This window comes from Danio aesculapii, chromosome 6, assembly GCF_903798145.1.
Source record: "Danio aesculapii chromosome 6, fDanAes4.1, whole genome shotgun sequence".
Lineage (NCBI taxonomy): Eukaryota > Metazoa > Chordata > Actinopteri > Cypriniformes > Danionidae > Danio > Danio aesculapii.
The window spans coordinates 51506881-51524717 of record NC_079440.1 but is presented as its reverse complement, the minus strand read 5'-3'; the positions used below and the strand labels follow the sequence as shown (position 1 = coordinate 51524717).

General features: G+C 37.8%; 1 protein-coding gene across 1 annotated transcript in view; it reads right to left on the bottom strand.

Annotated features, from left to right (window-relative positions):
- slc16a1a (solute carrier family 16 member 1a) overlaps positions 1-16209 on the bottom strand; it is a 72817-nt gene extending 56608 nt beyond the window's left edge. Inside the window, exons 1-2 of the mRNA XM_056460466.1 lie at positions 16137-16209; positions 13080-13166 (exon numbers count right to left, since the gene is read on the bottom strand). The gene's annotated coding sequence lies outside the window, so the exon portion shown is untranslated. The remainder of the gene's footprint in view (positions 1-13079; positions 13167-16136) is intronic.
- Between the last annotated feature and the right edge of the window lie 1628 nt (positions 16210-17837).

Below are 17837 nucleotides of genomic sequence, written 5' to 3'. Positions count from 1 at the left end.
TAGAGCTTGTTCTTGTCGGCGCAATATAAGTTTATTGCATGTATAGCTATGAATCAGATTATGAAGAATGATTAAGAGCATGCTTATCCTTTATTTCATCCTTTCCGTAAGGTGTTTTATTTATTTATTTATTTATTTATTTATTTATTTATTTATTTATTTATAATTTTTTAAATAATGATGACAATATTCACTGTCTAAGCATTCCTCGGTATACTACCAACAAATTACGCCCCTGTACCCAAGTAGCCTACCTAAGTTAATTTACATTTCATGTAAAAAATAAGAAATCAAAAAAGACCAAAGTATTATGCTAAATAACCGTACAAACGAACATGTTTGTTGTTTAACTTTCGTTGATAAAACAACACAATACAGCCTATAATAATGTAGGCTAGTTAAATAGAAATAACTTTAACTGCTTGAAACAGTAAACGTTACATTTTAGAAACTTCACAAATACTAATCAATAATAATATAAATAGTAACGTAGAACAAAAATATTAGCCTAGGCTTGTAACAACATAAGTCAGATGTTGAAAAAAAAAACTGCGTCTCTCCGCCTTTTGTTTTCTATTCATATTTTAAATTCTTTGCCAGAAAAACTAACATGTTGACTTTGTTCGGTTTAAACGGAGACTTATTTGAGATTACAATGTTTCCAGCAGCACTGAGACGTGTGCCTGTAGCGCATGCAGATACTGTGGCAAAGGGGGTATCTTGCTCCGCCGCCTGCAATTCTCGGAAACCAGCTCTACATCGCGGAGCGGCGCGTTCTCAACTACCAAATATGCTGCTCCATTTCTCATCAACGTCTACTATTTATCAGTTTCTCTTTTATATTTGGCCATTTTTGAAAAGGCCTCTCTGCCATACCTGGCTGGACTAGCTGGGCATTTGCGTTCAGTAGATGACACCGGAGCTGGCTCCGCATTCCATGGGCTGGGTGACATGACCGCAGCTCTGGAGGTTCGACGTGTTTGTCCATTTAACACTTATTTTTCTAAACAAGCCCAACAAATAGCTTCATCCTAATTATTGATTCGCCTTTCTCGTTCGCCACGAATCCAAAATGTTTCCAGATTGGCGCTGAGCGAGCATAAGCAGAGCGTAAAACACTGGCTGCAGTCAGTAAACAATTTAACAGATGCCCCGTCTGCAGCCAAACTTTAAAAATGTATAAAGCATATTTTAATCGTTTAACTGATACCATTCATCGGTTACAAACGTGCCCTTTCGGTTATTGCTTAATCGGTTATTTTGAGCATCCCCAACTAAACCGCATGTGCAAGCTCTATTTTTTTTTTCTCTCACGGCCGCACGCCGGAGATCCGGCATGGTGCCGGAATACTTTAAGCCCTGGTAAGATCATGTTTATTACTAAGAAAACTAAATCAAAATTATATTTTAATTAACCACATCTGATCACATAAGGTACGCACAGAAAAGTCTGTTTAGTGTTGTGGAAAGGCAAAGCTGAATATCTGTGGTTAAACTGCCACCCAGCGGTCAAAAGCTGCTGGCGCACCAAGTACCGCTGTCGCCGCGGTATGAATGGCGCCATAAGGAACACATTGAAGTAGTAACATCTGTAGCTCTCTGCAACTCTCACATGGTTGCCCACTAAAGCTAAGCAGGCCTGCACCCGGTCAGTACCTGGATAGGAGACCACACGGGAAAGCTCGGCTGCTGCTTGAAGTGGTGAGACCAGCAGGGGGCACTCAACCTGCAGTCTGTGTGGGTCCTAACGCCCCAGTATATTGATACCGCTCAGTGAGCGCCGCCTTTCATGGTTAAATCAAGGTCCTGTCTGTTATTGTTAAAAAAATCCCGTATAGTAGGGTGGTGAATGAGGAGATTTCCTCAATATTGAGGAGACCCTCAATATTCCCTTACAAATGAAAATCTTAATCTTCGAAAATACTTGAAAAAATCAGTACATAATAATTTATGAAGGATCATAAGACTAGACTAATTCAGCTTTGTCATTTCAGAAGTACATAATTTAAAATGGGACCTGTTAAAGTTAATTTTTTTGAATTGATTCCAAACTTAAACGAATCCTTAAAACGAATGCTACGGGGCGGTATGATGCCGTTCCTTTTCGTGCTAGCGGCAGACCGCTTACTTTTGTATGGACGGCTTTCCCGCTTTTACCACTTTGTCGCAGCGTAAGTTGGCGGACTTGAGATGCAGAGAGGAGATGCAGAGACTGTGATGACGGGGTTTGAGTCTGGCAAAGAACGGTTTCAGAAAGCAGGCAAAACAAAGACAAAAGGCAAAAAATAAAATAAACAAGTAAATAACAGGGTGAGAATGTGGTAAAAATCAGACGAGGACCTTTCTTTTTCTGGATTGCTTTTCAAAACACTCTCGGTTTGGATTAGAGAAGTGGGTGGGCGCTACTTAGTCGATGCTTTTTAAAACACTATCAGTTGGGTTTAGGGAAGGAAGAATATGAGGGGATCGGTTGATTGGTCAGTCAGTCAGTTGACAGCAACCTCTGGTAAATTTACATGAGAATAGCAGATGCGACTGGCAGAAAAATAAACAAACAAACAAACAAAAAACGTAGCTCCTGGAACATATTTGGCATTCTCCAGAAATGTATATAGGGGTACATAATCAGAACGAGCCTGGGTTGGCTTGACGGCTTGAGTGAAATTTATTAAGCCATGCCCTTCCAACCATTAGTTCACTGTTAGTGAAAGATGAAAATAAAATAAAAAATAAAACCCTACTACTTCAACTTCCATTTCGATTTTATGTTATTTTCAACACATTAATAATAATTACACACAAATATTTTGTGAAGAGCGAATCAGTAAATAGTAATGAATTCTGAAGTATCATAAGACTGTAGTATTGATGTTGAAAATTCAGCTTTGTCATTTCATGAATTACATAACATTTTAAAATAGGAACAGCTTAAGTAGATTTTTCCCAAACTTTTGAATGTACAGTGTACTTTGCGAAGTCTTTGACAGACTCTTCCAAACTGGTGTGAGAATGTCAGAAAAGTGATGCTTAGGGAGTACCATATAATACAGTATAAAGGTTTCTACAGCAATGTTTCCCTTAAGAGACTACCCTGGCATTTGAGTCATGCATGACTTTTAAGGTGAGCAAGTGATCTGTAGGTTGCGTAGTGAAAAAAAGGATGCATCTGTGGATTTTTTAAAGCACCACACAAGTGCAGGTTTTTGCAGGTACTCAAATCAAATGCCTGCCATACGATGGCTGATTGATTGCCATGTCTGTCTCAAGTGTCCCTGCTGAGGCTTTTAACATTAGGAGTCTCATTTCTGTTCATCTAAATCCCAAAAAGGCAAATTTATTTCACTGACTGTGAGGCTAAGAAACTACCTAATACATTCACTGGCCACTTTATTAGGTATACCTCAATAGGACTGTGTTGGACTCTCTTTTTCCTTCAGAACTGCCAAATATTAATGTCATATACTTTAAAATTGTGCTGGAAAACCTCTTCAGAGATTTTGATCTGATTAACATGACAGCATTAAAGTTTATGTGAAATCAAAGGTTAGAGTTTCATTTTGCTAGCACACATTGTTATTTTTTAGGTGAACAGTTAATCCATGCAAGTTTATCCACTGAAAAAAGTTTGTTTTGGAAATCTACAATCAAAGTCTGACCATTTGCTTTTGTGTTCGGTCTTTCTCTGTTGATGTTATTTTGACGGTTTTAGTCACAATATTCTTAGCCACGCCCCTCTTACCATTAGTTTGCAAAGAGGAAATGATGTGCGCAATTACAGGCCCCACCCCCTATTCAAAACTGTGTTTTAGTAAGAAGTACAATAACATACTGAAATAAAAGACCTCATGCAGACTTTAAATGGGGTAAAATCTCCCCCACACCATAACTCTATCATCAGCCTGAGCAACTGATATAAGACAGGATGACGTATCCATGATTTTAAAAAGCTTACGCTTAAATCAAGCCCTACTATTTGAATGTCAGTCCAGGTAACTACTTTTCAATCCTCTACTGTCCAAAAACAATGTGGTTGTGTAAATTTTAGCCTAATTTTTCAGTTCTTAGTGTTGGCGGTGTGCTTCAAAGCTGGATGTGTTCTGTGTTCATAGATGCTCTAACAACAACTGATTTGAGTTACTGTTGCATTTCTATCAGCTTAAACTAGTCTGACCAGTCTCCTCTGGCATCAATGATGCCTGTTTGCCCATAAAATTGCCACTAAGGGCGACGCAGTAGCGCAGTAGGTAGTGCTGTCGCCTCACAGCAAGAAGGTCACTGGTTTCGAGCCTCGGCTGGGTCAGTTGACGTTTCTTTGTGGAGTTTGCATGCTCTCCCTGCATTCGCATGGGTTTCCTCCAGGCGCTCCGGTTTCCCCCACAGTCCAAATACATGCGCTACAGGTGAATTGGGTAGGCTAAATTGTCCGTAGTGTATGAGTTTGTGTGGATGTTTCCCAGAGATGGGTTGTGGCTGGAATGGCATCCGCTGGGTAAAACAAAATGCTGGATAAGTTGGCGGTTCATTCCGCTGTGGCGAACCCAGATTAATAAAGGGACTAAGCCGACAAGAAAATGAATGAATGAATGGCCAATAAATGGATATTTTCACTTTTTCAGACTGTTCTCTGTGAACTCTAGAGATAGTTGCGCATGTAAATCCCAGCACATCTGGAACCATCATCCATGCCACATTCAAAGTCATTAAAATTTTTATTTTCAATTCAGATGCTCGGTTCAGCAGATCATCTCAATATGTTCAGTTTCTGTCATGCGACTGGCTGATTAGATATTTGAAATAATAAAGCAGCTGTACTTGATAAAGTGGCCAAAAGCTGTTTATTTCTTAACATGTTATATTCTTACATATTACTCAGTAGAAATTTGCAATAACAAGTAGATGAATAGGTGTACCTAATAAAGTGGCCAAAAACTATATTCCTTTACATGTAGGAAAATATTACATTCTTACTGATTAGATATTTGCAACAACAAGCAGAAGAACGGGTGTACCTAATAAAATGGCCAAAAGCTGTATATTCCTTTACATGTAGGAAAATATTACATTCTTACTTATTACTGATTAGATATTTTCAATAACAAGCAGCAGAATGGGTGAACCCAATAAAGCGGCCCAAAAGCTGTATTTTCCTTTACATCAGGAAAATATTACATTCTTGATTCGAAGGAAAAATACTTTTCCCTATTTGTAATTTAATAATTCATGCATCAGAGGATTAAATTAACGGATTCCATCCATTTAGAGCTGATATAAATGACTAGTATGGAGGTAAATGTTATGTGATTTGATTTCCAGCTAAAACCCTTAAATCACATCCTACACACATTACATTATCTCACAATATGTGCACCAAGCAATATCTGAGCCTCACGTGCCTCATATTTTGTATTCCTTCTATTTTCCGCATGGCGAGGCCTGGAAAATTGACTCAGCGATGTTTCCATGCAAAGTGGGTTTACTTTTACATTAACATAAATAGGAATGTCTCGGGTCATCAAAGCGGGACGCAGGTGTAGCCTCAGTGTTAACACTGCAGCGATTGTCAACCCTCGGCAAAGACACAGAAGTATCTCTGATGCAAATGAACGGCACGCTGCCATTCGGCTCACCGTTTGCTCTCCTCTGTCACACACTTGCAAACACACCGTGTGATATGGCGCGACGTTTATGCTAATATGAGCTTATTGTGCAGCAGTCGGCCTGCGTTTGTTGAGTATGTGATGAATCTGGTGTCAAAACTGTTAGCAAGCAATGTCAAAACAAGTAATGTGACCCTGAGGCACTAACTTGTACAAAAAAAATACATAAAATATCTGTAATTTCTCTCTGATTTGATTCTAACTGGTTAAATCACAGCAATAGTATTTTATTTATTTATAATACTGAAAATTTCTTTTTAACAACACTATTTCTTGAATGCTGTAGTTTTATTTTTAGCTTAAAGGAAAAGTCTAAATCCAAACTAGTTTGAGTTTTTTTTCTTCATGTTGATCATGAAAGAAGATATTTTAATGAATGTTGAAAACCTGTAACCATTGACCTCCACTTGTTTTTTCTACTATGGACTTTAATGGTTACAGGTTTTCAGTTTTCTTCAAAATTTATTCTTTATTGTTCAGCAGAAGAAGGAATCTAAAAGTTTTGAAACCACTTGAGGTTGAGTAAATGGTCAAATTTTCTATTTTTGGGTGAACTATCCCCATATGGTGAATTAACATTGTTGACAACTGTTCTTGTTTTTAATATGCTTAAAGACAAAGTATCTGCAGATTTATCAGTCAGTGCCATTACTGAGCAGAAAATGTATTCATATAATTTTTTTTGTTACTTGTTCAAACTACCGTCTTACGGATGAGAAGTTAAACCGAGTTACTGACTTTCTGTGGTCGTTAAAAATCCCAGGATGTCCTTCGAAAAAGAGTAGGGGATTAACCCCGGCATCCTGGCCAAATTTGCCCACTGGCCTCTGTCCATCATGGCCTCTTAACCATCACCATCACTCTGTCTCCTCTCCACCAATCAGCTGGTGTGTGGTGTGCGGTTTGGCGCAATATGGCTGCCGTCACATCATCCAGGTGGATGCTGCACACTAGTGGTGGATGAGGAGATTCCCCCCTCAAATTATGTAAAGTTGAGTGTCCAGAAAAGCGCTATATAAATGGAGGAAATAAGGATTATTATTATTATTACTTATTTAAAATGAGCTGAAACAACACAATTATTGAGATTTCTTTGAGAAAATATAATTTTTTATGTTCAATACACTTCAATACATTTTTACAGTGTATAAATCAGGAGTGTTGCTAGATATAAACCTCTGCTGGGGCACGGGTCCCCCTAAACTGCAACCTGTGCATGGGTATGTTTTCTGCGCATATGCGTCAGTTTGTTTTTAATTAAACTAAACACTAAACACTTTTAGTGTTAAACTAAACACTAAAAACATCTAAACACTGGGGTACCTCAGGGCTCTGTTCTTGGGTCACTTCTCTTCTCCATCTACACGACATCTTTAGGACCAGTCATCCAGAAACATGGATTTTCCTACCACTGCTATGCTGATGATACCCAGCTATACCTCTCTTTTCACCCTGATGATCCCTCGGTTCCAACTCGCATCTCAGCCTGCCTGTCAGACATTTCACACTGGATGAAAGATCATCATCTTCAGCTTAACATCACGAAAACGGAAATGCTTGAAGTTTCTGCCAACCCGACTCTACACCATAACTTTTCAATCCAGATGGATGGGGCAACCATTACTGCATCCAAAATGGTAAAAAGCCTTGGAGTAACGATTGATGACCAACTGAACTTCTCTGACCACATTTCTAGAACTGCTCGATCTTGCAGATTCGCACTCTATAACATCAGAAAGGTATCCCTTCATATCTGAACATGCAGCTCAACTTATAGTTCAAGCTCTTGTTCTCTCCAAACTGGATTATTGCAACTCTCTACTAGCCGGGCTTCCAGCTAATTCTATCAAACCTCTTCAGCTGCTTTAGAACGCTGCAGCACGAGTGGTCTTTGATGAACCCAAAAGAGCACATGTCACTCCGCTACTCACCCGTTTGCACTGGCTGCCAGTTGCTGCTCGCATCAAATTCAAAGCTCTGATGTTTGCTAACAAAGCGACCTCTGGCTTTGCTCCTTCTTATCTGCTCTCACTTCTGCAGATTTATGTGCCCTCCAGAAACTTGCATTCTGTGAATGAACGTCGCCTCGTTGTTCGATCCCTAAGAGGGAAGAAATCACTTTCCCGAACTCTCGCATTCAATCTGCCCAGTTGGTGGAATGAACTCCCTAACTACATCAGAACAGCAGAGTCACTTGCTGTCTTCAAGAAACGACTAAAAACTCAACTATTTAGTCTCCACTTTCCTTCCTAATCTTAACTGCCTCTCTGGCTATACCACTAACTGTACTCTCTCTCTCAAAAAAAAATTCTAATGCTTTGCTTCTTAGACTTTACACACCTGAAACTTGTCTATAGCACTTGTTCACTGCTGCTCTTCTAGTTGTGTAAATTGCTTCCTTGTCCTCATTTGTAAGTCGCTTTGGATAAAAGCATCTGCTAAATGACTAAATGTAAATGTAAATGTAAACTACATTGCTTTTGCAAGTGTTGATTAGGTTGTGCATACACTGTAAAAACTGCAGGGTTCCACACAATTCATTCATGTTGTCCCAACACAAATCAATTAAGGGCATACTCACACGATGTACAGTTGCCTTGAACCAGGCCGAAGCACATTACATTCGGGCCTGGGCATGCTTACTTCATCGATGATGCGCTGTTCAGTAGAGAAGTGCTTTCGCTCAGCACAGTGGAGATTTCTTTAGTTATATCATTTTAGTCGTTTAATATGCAGTGACACGTAGTCAAATACTTCACCAAACAGATCAGCCACTTTTTACACTCATAAACAATCATAAAGTCCTCGTGCTGCAGGAATTAGGAGGTTTGCTGAAGGTGCAGCTGTCGTGCAGTGAGGGGTTTGCGTCTTTAATAATCTAGTTTGTGTTCATTGAACAGTAAGAATGATTAACAAATCCAAGGCCAAGTGAACCATGCCTAAGCCCGATTTAGAGCACTCACACTTCTCAAACAATCCGGGAAACGTGCCAGGGCACGGTTCAGATAGCATAGTGTAAGTACGCCCTAAGTTAACTTAACACTTTTAACAAATTTATGTGGATTGAACATAAAACAATTTAAGTTGTCTTTTTGAGTATAGAGAATGACGTCTTTATTCTGGCGTCTGTACACTTACATATAAAGTAAACTGTAACTCAAAGCATTAACTGGGGCACTAGCAATTGTTAGGGTCTAGTGACGCCCCTGTTATCAGGAATATACAGTATATACACAATAATTAATCAAAGGGTTAAAATAATCAAACACCGATCAATACTTCTATACTTTTTTATTGATTTACGATCAATATGTTTAAGTGTGGCGACATGGTGGCTCAGTGGTTAGCACTGTCACCTCACAGCAAAAAAGTCACTGGTTTGAGTCCCAGCTGGGCCAGTTGGCATTTCTGTGTGGAGTTTGCATGTTCTCCCCGTGTTGGCATGGGTTTCCCCACAGCCCAAAGACATGTGGTATAGGTGAACTAAATAAACTAAATTGGCCGTAGTGTATGAGTGTGTGAATCAGTGTGTATGGATGTTTCCCAGCACTGGTTTGCAGCTGAAAGGACATCTGCTAAGTAAAACATATGCTTGATAAATTGGTGGTTCATTCTGCTGTGGTGACCCCTGATGAATAAAAGGACTAAGCAGAAGGAAAATGAATGAATGAATTTTTAAGTGTTGTTATTTTGCTTATTTCAAAATCACAGATGTTTTATTAGCATTTTTGCATCTTCTGACAGTATATACTGTCCAATAAATCAAACATTTAGATAATACTTTAGCTAATAGTGGAATAGGTAATGCCTAAAGAAATGAATTCATCTAATCTCCTGCTTTACTCTTTTATGTGAAGGTGAGAAGAGACACAGGTAAAGCATATTCACCCTGGGGACAAAGGGATGCACTCGCAACCAGCTAAAATGAAGAGCACACAGCAATAATCATTTGCATTTCCAACATCTGCTTTCTTGGCGGACACCAATAATTTGTTATTTTGCTGCCTGGAGGCCCGTCTTCATATGCAGGTCCCCTATCGAGGTGTTTTGTCACAAGAGTGCATTTTTATGACACCGGAAAAACTCCTGTTGGGTGAATTATTTAATCTCCTTTCGCTATTTATGCGTTTATATATTTCATTATTTATTTTATTAGTGGTTAGGGGCTGGGTGGGTAATTTGCCCTACACGTTTCAGATTATATTAGACACTGCTCTGGCTGGCCGGTCAAACTGAAAGCCATGTAAAATTCAATGCGCGTGATACATGGGCCGATTTTCTAGCCTCAGGATTTGTAAGGTACAAAAAAGGCTCTGGCTGCAGCAACAATAACAACAGATCCTTGCTAGTTGTAAAGAGCCATCAGGACTAAGTCCCTGGGGCGGATTTGTGACAGGGTTTTTTTTCCGGGAAGGTCAAATGCCCCGAGAGCTCTAATAGTAATGCCACTTTGAGCGGGGTCGCCGGGGCAGAAGTCTACTGAAGACTGGTGGATGGAAGAGTGAGCAAGTTTTCACTTTCATGCTCCTTCGCTTCATTTTCCATTTTGCTAATGCTGCCATATATCTCCCCGTAGGGAGGGAGGTGGTTTAAACCCCTGGGAAGAAAGCAACGATCTAATATACTGTGCCTTTTTTAGGGAAAAGAGATGTTATTTTAGAGAACTGGTTCAAACCTGTTGGGTTGTGGCCCAGAAATGGATTTTAGGTCTTTTGTGATTGCAGAAGTGTATTCGAATTATGAATAAGATAATCTATATAATACATAGAATGAGTGAAAATTACATATTTATTCTTTTTTTCCTCATCAATGTTCACGTCAATGGCTAAATTTATAATATAGTTTATACTGCTGATTTTTTTTTTCTCCATCTATGGCAGAGATGCCTAAACTAGGGTCCGCGGGCCAAAGTTGGCCCATGGTACTGTAAGCTTTGTTTTGGCTCACCATCCTATCTGAGAAAAGAGGGAGGATGACGGAGATGGTTTAGATTTTGTGATTTCTAATATAATGTACCCCTTTGTTTGTATGTTTGTTTGTTTTATCTATTTGTTAAGTCATGCCGTATCGGTGATGTATAGAATACTGTTTCCGGGTTCAAGCCGCTACTCATTTCAATTGAGAAAATATTCGTTTATGGCCACTTTTTAGTCCTATCGCGCATTAAAGTAAATTTGATATAAAATCATAGCGTACACAACAGTCTCTGGACAAGCTGCATCACAAATACCAAAACTGTAACAATAAAAAAAAAATGAACTACTTTCTGGCCATCAGATATTAGATATGGACATAATATATATTGTCATCGTGATTTTTGAAAGTATTACAGTGATTTGTGAATGTTTTATTATCATTTGATGAGTCTCCCCATACAGTTTGATATAGCGATTGGACCTGGAAGCCGCTTCACGTGACGTCACACTTAACAAGCGGATTGTTAAAAGCTAACTAAAATTAAATGTTTCAATTAAACGGAGTAAAAAAATCTGATTTAGTTTAAATGCACATACTGTCACTCGATGGATAGAGGACAAATCAAGGCAGATTCTGCTTAACCTGTGTATTCAGCATTGAACTCATGGAATTGTTTATGTTTTTATTGCAATAAGATATCATTTTAAATGGCATACTGCATTAGTTAATACAATTTAAAGTAATTATTTCTAATAAATTACCAAAAAATTACCGAAGTCCCTTTAAGGCAAGTAAATTCACTCGTCTGCCATCTTTGAAAAGCCTGTCGTGCAGTATGCTCAGGCATTTTGTCTGAATGGGGAAACATCAAATTCTCCAAAAACTGCTTGCCAAGCTTATGATTGAATTTCATATTAGGAATCACCAATAAAATTAAACAACAACTGTGTCTTTAGTTTCATTTCTAAATGTCCAAATCACACAAAATCTGTAGAAACTCATGTCTGGTCCGAGCCCCTTGCACGGAGTATCGTCAGTCTATAATGATCTATGATTGGCTCCTGTACTATAAGGCGGGCTTTATTCGCCATATAGTGATCGATGATTAGCTTCTGTACTAGGCTTTATTGACCATATAGCGTTCGATGATTGGCTTCTGTACTAGTAGGCGGGCTTTATTGACCATATTGACAGTTACACTTTTACCCATTCAAAAAGATACGAGTGACATGTCTTGTCTTGTGTTATAGTCTTTGAAGTTACTCATGGCAACTTTAATGTAATATAGTTTGGTACCTTTAATTACCTTCGGCCCATAGCTCTCAATGATATTTGGTTTTTGGCTGTTATGCGAAAAAGTTTGGGCACCCCTGGTTTAGGCCATGTTAATAATTTTGCATCACTTTTAGCACTTTGCATATGTATAATGCCATTTTACAAAATGTGACGAAATAATAGGTTCACACCCAATGCAAATTTTTAGTATTAAAAGTATTTACGGGAGTAGATTACATACAAAGACAAAAGAATTGCGCAAAAAAAAAAGCAAATTTACCAGCCGATACAAATAATGCAGAATTATGCCATAAATACAGTGAATTGTGTCTTCCGCACATGTTAACTCAAGTGAAAATTTTGCACGAGGCAAAAAACAGTCTGCGAGTAATCTAGGGCGAATGACAAACATGTTCTCTTTGCATTTGGCGTATTGTACTTCATATTAAATACACTTCATGGATCTTTAACAGCAACATTTTTGGTGAAAACAATGGTTTCTGTTTCTTTGCCTCTTTAAAGTCTGTGTGAACTGCAATAAACTTTTATTTCAGTATGTTGATGTACTTCCAACTGAAATGGAATATTAAGCAGGAGGCAGGGCTTTCTTTTGCACATCATTTTCTCAAAGCAATCTAACTGTAAGAGGGACTTGGTTAAAGTTATTGATATACAGTTAATATGGAAGCCCTCAGGTTGATGTCAACAGAAAAACGGCCACTCCAAACACAGAAGCAAATGGTCAGACTCTGATTGAAAATTACCAAAACCAACATTTTTTTCCCAGTGGATTAACTTGCAGATTAATTATTCACTTTAAGAATAGCAATTTAAGCTAGCATAATACACCCTGTAAATTTTGATTTCACACAAATTTTAAATGCAAATGAGCTTGCCAGTTTAAATATCTGATCTAAAGTCTTATATATTTTAAATTCTGATGCAAAGTCAGGTTGGAGCTATTCACTATTAACGTACAAATGAATTGTTCTTCCGTATTTTTTCCGTATTAACTGTATGTCCACTGGCCAGTCATTACATTATGAAATATAGTACATATTACATACTGTATCTGTCTTTACTGTACACAGGTTGGAAGCAATGGATAATGGAAGTTTGCACTATTCATTCAAGGAATTTTTCTTTTTCCTAGAGTCATTATTATTTGATGATCTGCATCAGGTATATAGAGATACGTGTCAGAAGGTATAGCAGAGGCTTTACACTTACAGTACGCTATGATCATACAGCTCTAGGGTAGAACAGAAGATCCGTGACCAAGAGTTTGTTGAATCAACAGCAGATCAGTCATATGCACTGCAAACAAATCATATTCTTAATGAATAGCTTGTCCTGTTGAGAAAAAAATAACATAATTTACTATAATCAATCAGTCTGACTTTCTTTTGTAGGTCTCAAAAACAGACGTAAGGCAAACTGTTGATGGTATCAAGTTATAAATATGACAAAAATAAAACGGCATAAACATGGCCCTATATACCTAATTAAAGGTGCAACATGTAAGTTTTTGACCCTTTTAAAGCATAAAAATACCATAATATGTTTGGAGATATTTAAGAAACATGCCAAGTGAACATACTTGTTTATCTAAAAAACAATGCCAAAAAGTGAAAGAAATTTCCACCAGCGCAATGCCAGTTAAGCCAATTATATTTCAGCACCATGGGTTGCCTTGGTGGAAAACAACATATTTCATTCATTCAGTCAGAAAGGCTCTTAAAGCATGCGTCCGTGACCAAAATGCGACCTCCAGTGGACAGTAGCAGCCCCGAAATTATTCAGCTCCACATGCGGTTATTAATTAGCAAAAGATATAAATATTAATAAATATTATGAGCGTAAACATTAGGCGAGCAGGTAACATTGTAACCCTGTGTATTGACAACATGTACATGACGAGATTTGCAGTGATGAGCAATTTGGCTGTTTGCACCAGACAAAACACGACAAAAATGTAAATACAGCCATTCAGAAGCACCGAATAGTGCACTCACTCACGAAATGGTAAGGTTTATAATCAGTTTAATACATATTAACCCTCCTTAACATTATTAAATGTCTTGCTGAATCACGTGTTTAGTTCTAAAGTTAAATTTTAAACGTGTAAATGTAAAATGACATTCAAACGTACATTGTTAGCATTCAACACTGAATAAAGCACATGAAGTTTACCTGAGGTGATCATTGTCATAGTTTTCTGTTGTTCACCAGTGGGAAATAGCAGCCGTTTCTAATATATCAATTCGACACATTGGTTAGGACAAAAACGGAAAATAATATGGAAAATATTCCTTCTTTCCGTGCCATTGCTTTTATTTAGAACACGGCATAAATCACTCGCTTCTGTCCTCAATCTGGCAACCTGCGTCTACGTTTGTTTTGATCCAGGAGTGCAATACCCAGTTCAACCACTGGGTTTCAAACTTACATACTGCACCTTTAATATTTGGAGTTTAACAATCAATTGTGAGACACCAAAACAAAGACATTTGGCATTATATATGTCTGACTTGACAAGGCACAGTTGATGAACTATATCTGGATTAAAATGTATCCAAAATGTATCCAAAATGTATATTTTTAATAATTACTCATTACAATAAAATATGAACTCTGAAGAGCTGGATTATAACACACAATAACTCAAAATAGCTGTCACACACACAAAAAACATTTAACAAACAAGTAATTCAAAGTGCCTTTTAGCTTTAATTTTTTTACCTATTGTTTTGTGCCACTGGCAAATGATTTCTTTTGTTGTGAGCTTAATCACCATTAAACATCCTCATCTTCTTCTAACAGCAGAGCAGGGCTGATGTGGCAAAAGTTCCCTCTTTGAGGGAGGTTAAAAAATGTATACAGGATGTGGAAAACTGATACTTACTATCTGAACTGGCTCTGATACAGGCTTTTGTTTGCTGGATTGGGTATCATTCAGATACAGTATGACTGCTTGAAATCAATTACTGTGTGTACAGTACTACTCTGTCTTAATGTGAAGCCCCAGAAAAGACATAAACATATGATCAACCTCCATAGTTTTCATGCACTATAATCACAATCTTCTTAAGTGAGAAACAGATAAATATATATATATTTTTAATTAAAGGTAGCAAATAAATATATTTTTTAATTGTTTAAAGAAAGGGCGTTACGGTGGCACAGTGGGTAGCAGAATCGCCTCACAGCAAGAAGGTCACTGGTCAGTTGGCATTTCTGGTTGGAGTTTGCATGTTCTTTCCGTGTTCGCGTGGGTTTCCCGCGGGTGCTCCGGTTTCCCCCAAAGTCCAAAGAGATGCGCTATAGGTGAATTGAGTAAACTAAAAATGGCTGTAATGTATGTGTGTGAATGAGGGTGTATGGATGTTTCCTAGTGATGCGTTGTGGCAGGAAGGTCATCCACTGCATAAAATATATGCTGGATAAGTTGGAGGTTCATTCTGACCCCTGATTAATAAAGGGACTAAGCCGAAAAGAATATGAATGAATGAATGTTTAAAGAAAAGTTCAATAAACTGTTGCATAGATATAATATAAACATCAATATCTCTACCCTTCATAGTTTGAACTTTTAAAGATTCATAGTTCTGTCAATATATCATACAGTATGTTAAAAAATACAAATAGTAACATACACATTATTCATTTTGTTCGGCTTAGTCCCTTATTTACAAGGGGTCACCACAGCGAAATGAACCACCAACTATTCCAGTATATGTTTTACACAGCGAATGCCCCTCCAGCTGCAACCCATCACCGGAAAACACCCATACACTCTCAAATTCACCCACACTCATACACTATGCCCAATTTAGTTAATCCAATTCAGCAATAGTGCATGTCTTTAGACTGTGGGGGAAACTGGAGCACCCACATTAATGGGAAAAATGTTTTGCCAACCTTCAGATCACATATACCTTAAACAAGTACCACAATCAAAACATATTCCAGTAGCTCAACTTAACTCAACAACAAATCCCTTCAGAAGATCAAAATCTGTATGCAGGCAGAATAATGCTGAAATTGTTCCAAAGAAGCGAGAGGAATGAAAGATTCACAAAATACGACAAGACAGTGGTCTCTATTTCAAACTGGTTAAGGTGAGCCAACAGAGAGATTAAGTTGACATTATTTTTGCTTGTTCTGTTCAACACATCTATGCCATGGCAATAAAATCTTTAATTTCACAATTAAAATCAGAACCCGCACTTATAGGCCTGCATACTGTGAACCAATGCATTCAGAAGACTGGGGAAGAAAGCTTACCTGGTAAACAAAATGCAAATCGCAGAGCATGGCAACACATCCATCTTTGATTAGGGCAGAGCCTGCTTGCAGCCTGAAACAGAAAGAGAGAGGTTAGTCTTTAAGTGGATCCACCTTTCCTCATTCAGCTTTAAAAGCTATTCCATGTTATCAGATTTTGGCCACCCGTGTAAGGCACGACATTTCTCCCAGATTACAGCATCTTTTATTTAAATGTCAGGGTCCTCCGAGGCTCTCCGGCGGAGTACGGTCGACCACAGATGTTCAAAGCTGTTCTGAGGTCAGTACTTTATGTGCGGGGGATACAAGAGGCTGAGACTCAATCTGTACCTGCAGCTAGAAAGGTCACAGGAGGAAACTCATTGGAAAACTAGTCTTTAATACAACCAAACATGTAAGCTTGATGTGACGCGTCCTGCGTGGAAGCTGTAGACAGATTGCTGAATGTTTTATAGGTACCAGAGTTATCAGAAGAAACAAAAATGGCAAGCAATTTTAGTTGTTTTCTTCAGTCGCAGCTCACTGGTGTTTATATTTTAGCAGTATAACGCCAATTCACATTTCCTTCTCAGGTAGAACATTCAGTTGAATTTAATATTATGTTCATTTAATAAAAAATCAGTAATAATAATAATTATTGTAATTTATGCAATTCTGTACTCTTTTGTATTGGTTAAAGAAATAGGTTGTTTTCAATCATGTGGTTCTAGTGATGTGCAAAATTCAGATGGAGGGCAGGAAGTACAAAAGTGAATGGGACACAGAGGAAAGTCCATATTTTTGCGATTTAAAGCATATTCCAAAGGAGAAATAAATAGAAAATAACCCCGTACTGTATGTTGGACATGATCCTTACATAATGAAGAGCGGCGAGTTTTCTACTGAACAAAAATATATTTGCCTGTCATCGAGGTGGTAGATATTGTATAAGCTATTACGCTACATGAAAAGATACTATAGTAAATACTACAGTGTTTTGAAGCATACTATAGATAATTACTTTAATTAAACTGTCACAGTAATTATATTGTTGATGTGGTACGACACTACTGTAGTAATAAATATATTCAACAGGCTTCAGTTTCTATAGTTGTACACCATCATAATGCAGCAGTTTACACCAACGTTACAGTATTTATTAGTTTATCAGTTTACTATAATACAGTATTCTGTAGCATTCATTAACAAAGAGTTGTACACATTATACACTTTACTATGTTGTTCAAAAGCACGTGTATTATAAAGTACTATAGTATTCCCCCATGTGGATATCTTCCAGACATTACGAAATAACAGACAAAAGCATGGATGCATAGTCTACATTATTATTTATTTTTTTAAGGGGGGGAAGTGCTCCACAATAATAACTGTCGAGTTTTGTCGCAAGGGTTGCATTTCTTTTTTATTCTGTTGATGAACTTACCATCAACAAATATTCACAGCTGCTGAGCATCTCAATGTAAACATTATGGTTGTTTATTCCACCAAAACGCTAGTAAAGACTTGGATTATCGCAAAACAAGATGAAGATTTCATTGCCGCGATTACATGGCAGGGTACGTTATTTATATTCTCCTTGATTTTGTATGTGTGGTGGTGCTTGTATCTGATTTTGATACAACACATTAACATTATACACATAGCTAGGCCTGTATATAACTTTTATTGGTGTTGTCAAACAAATTATTGTGTTTAAAAAAA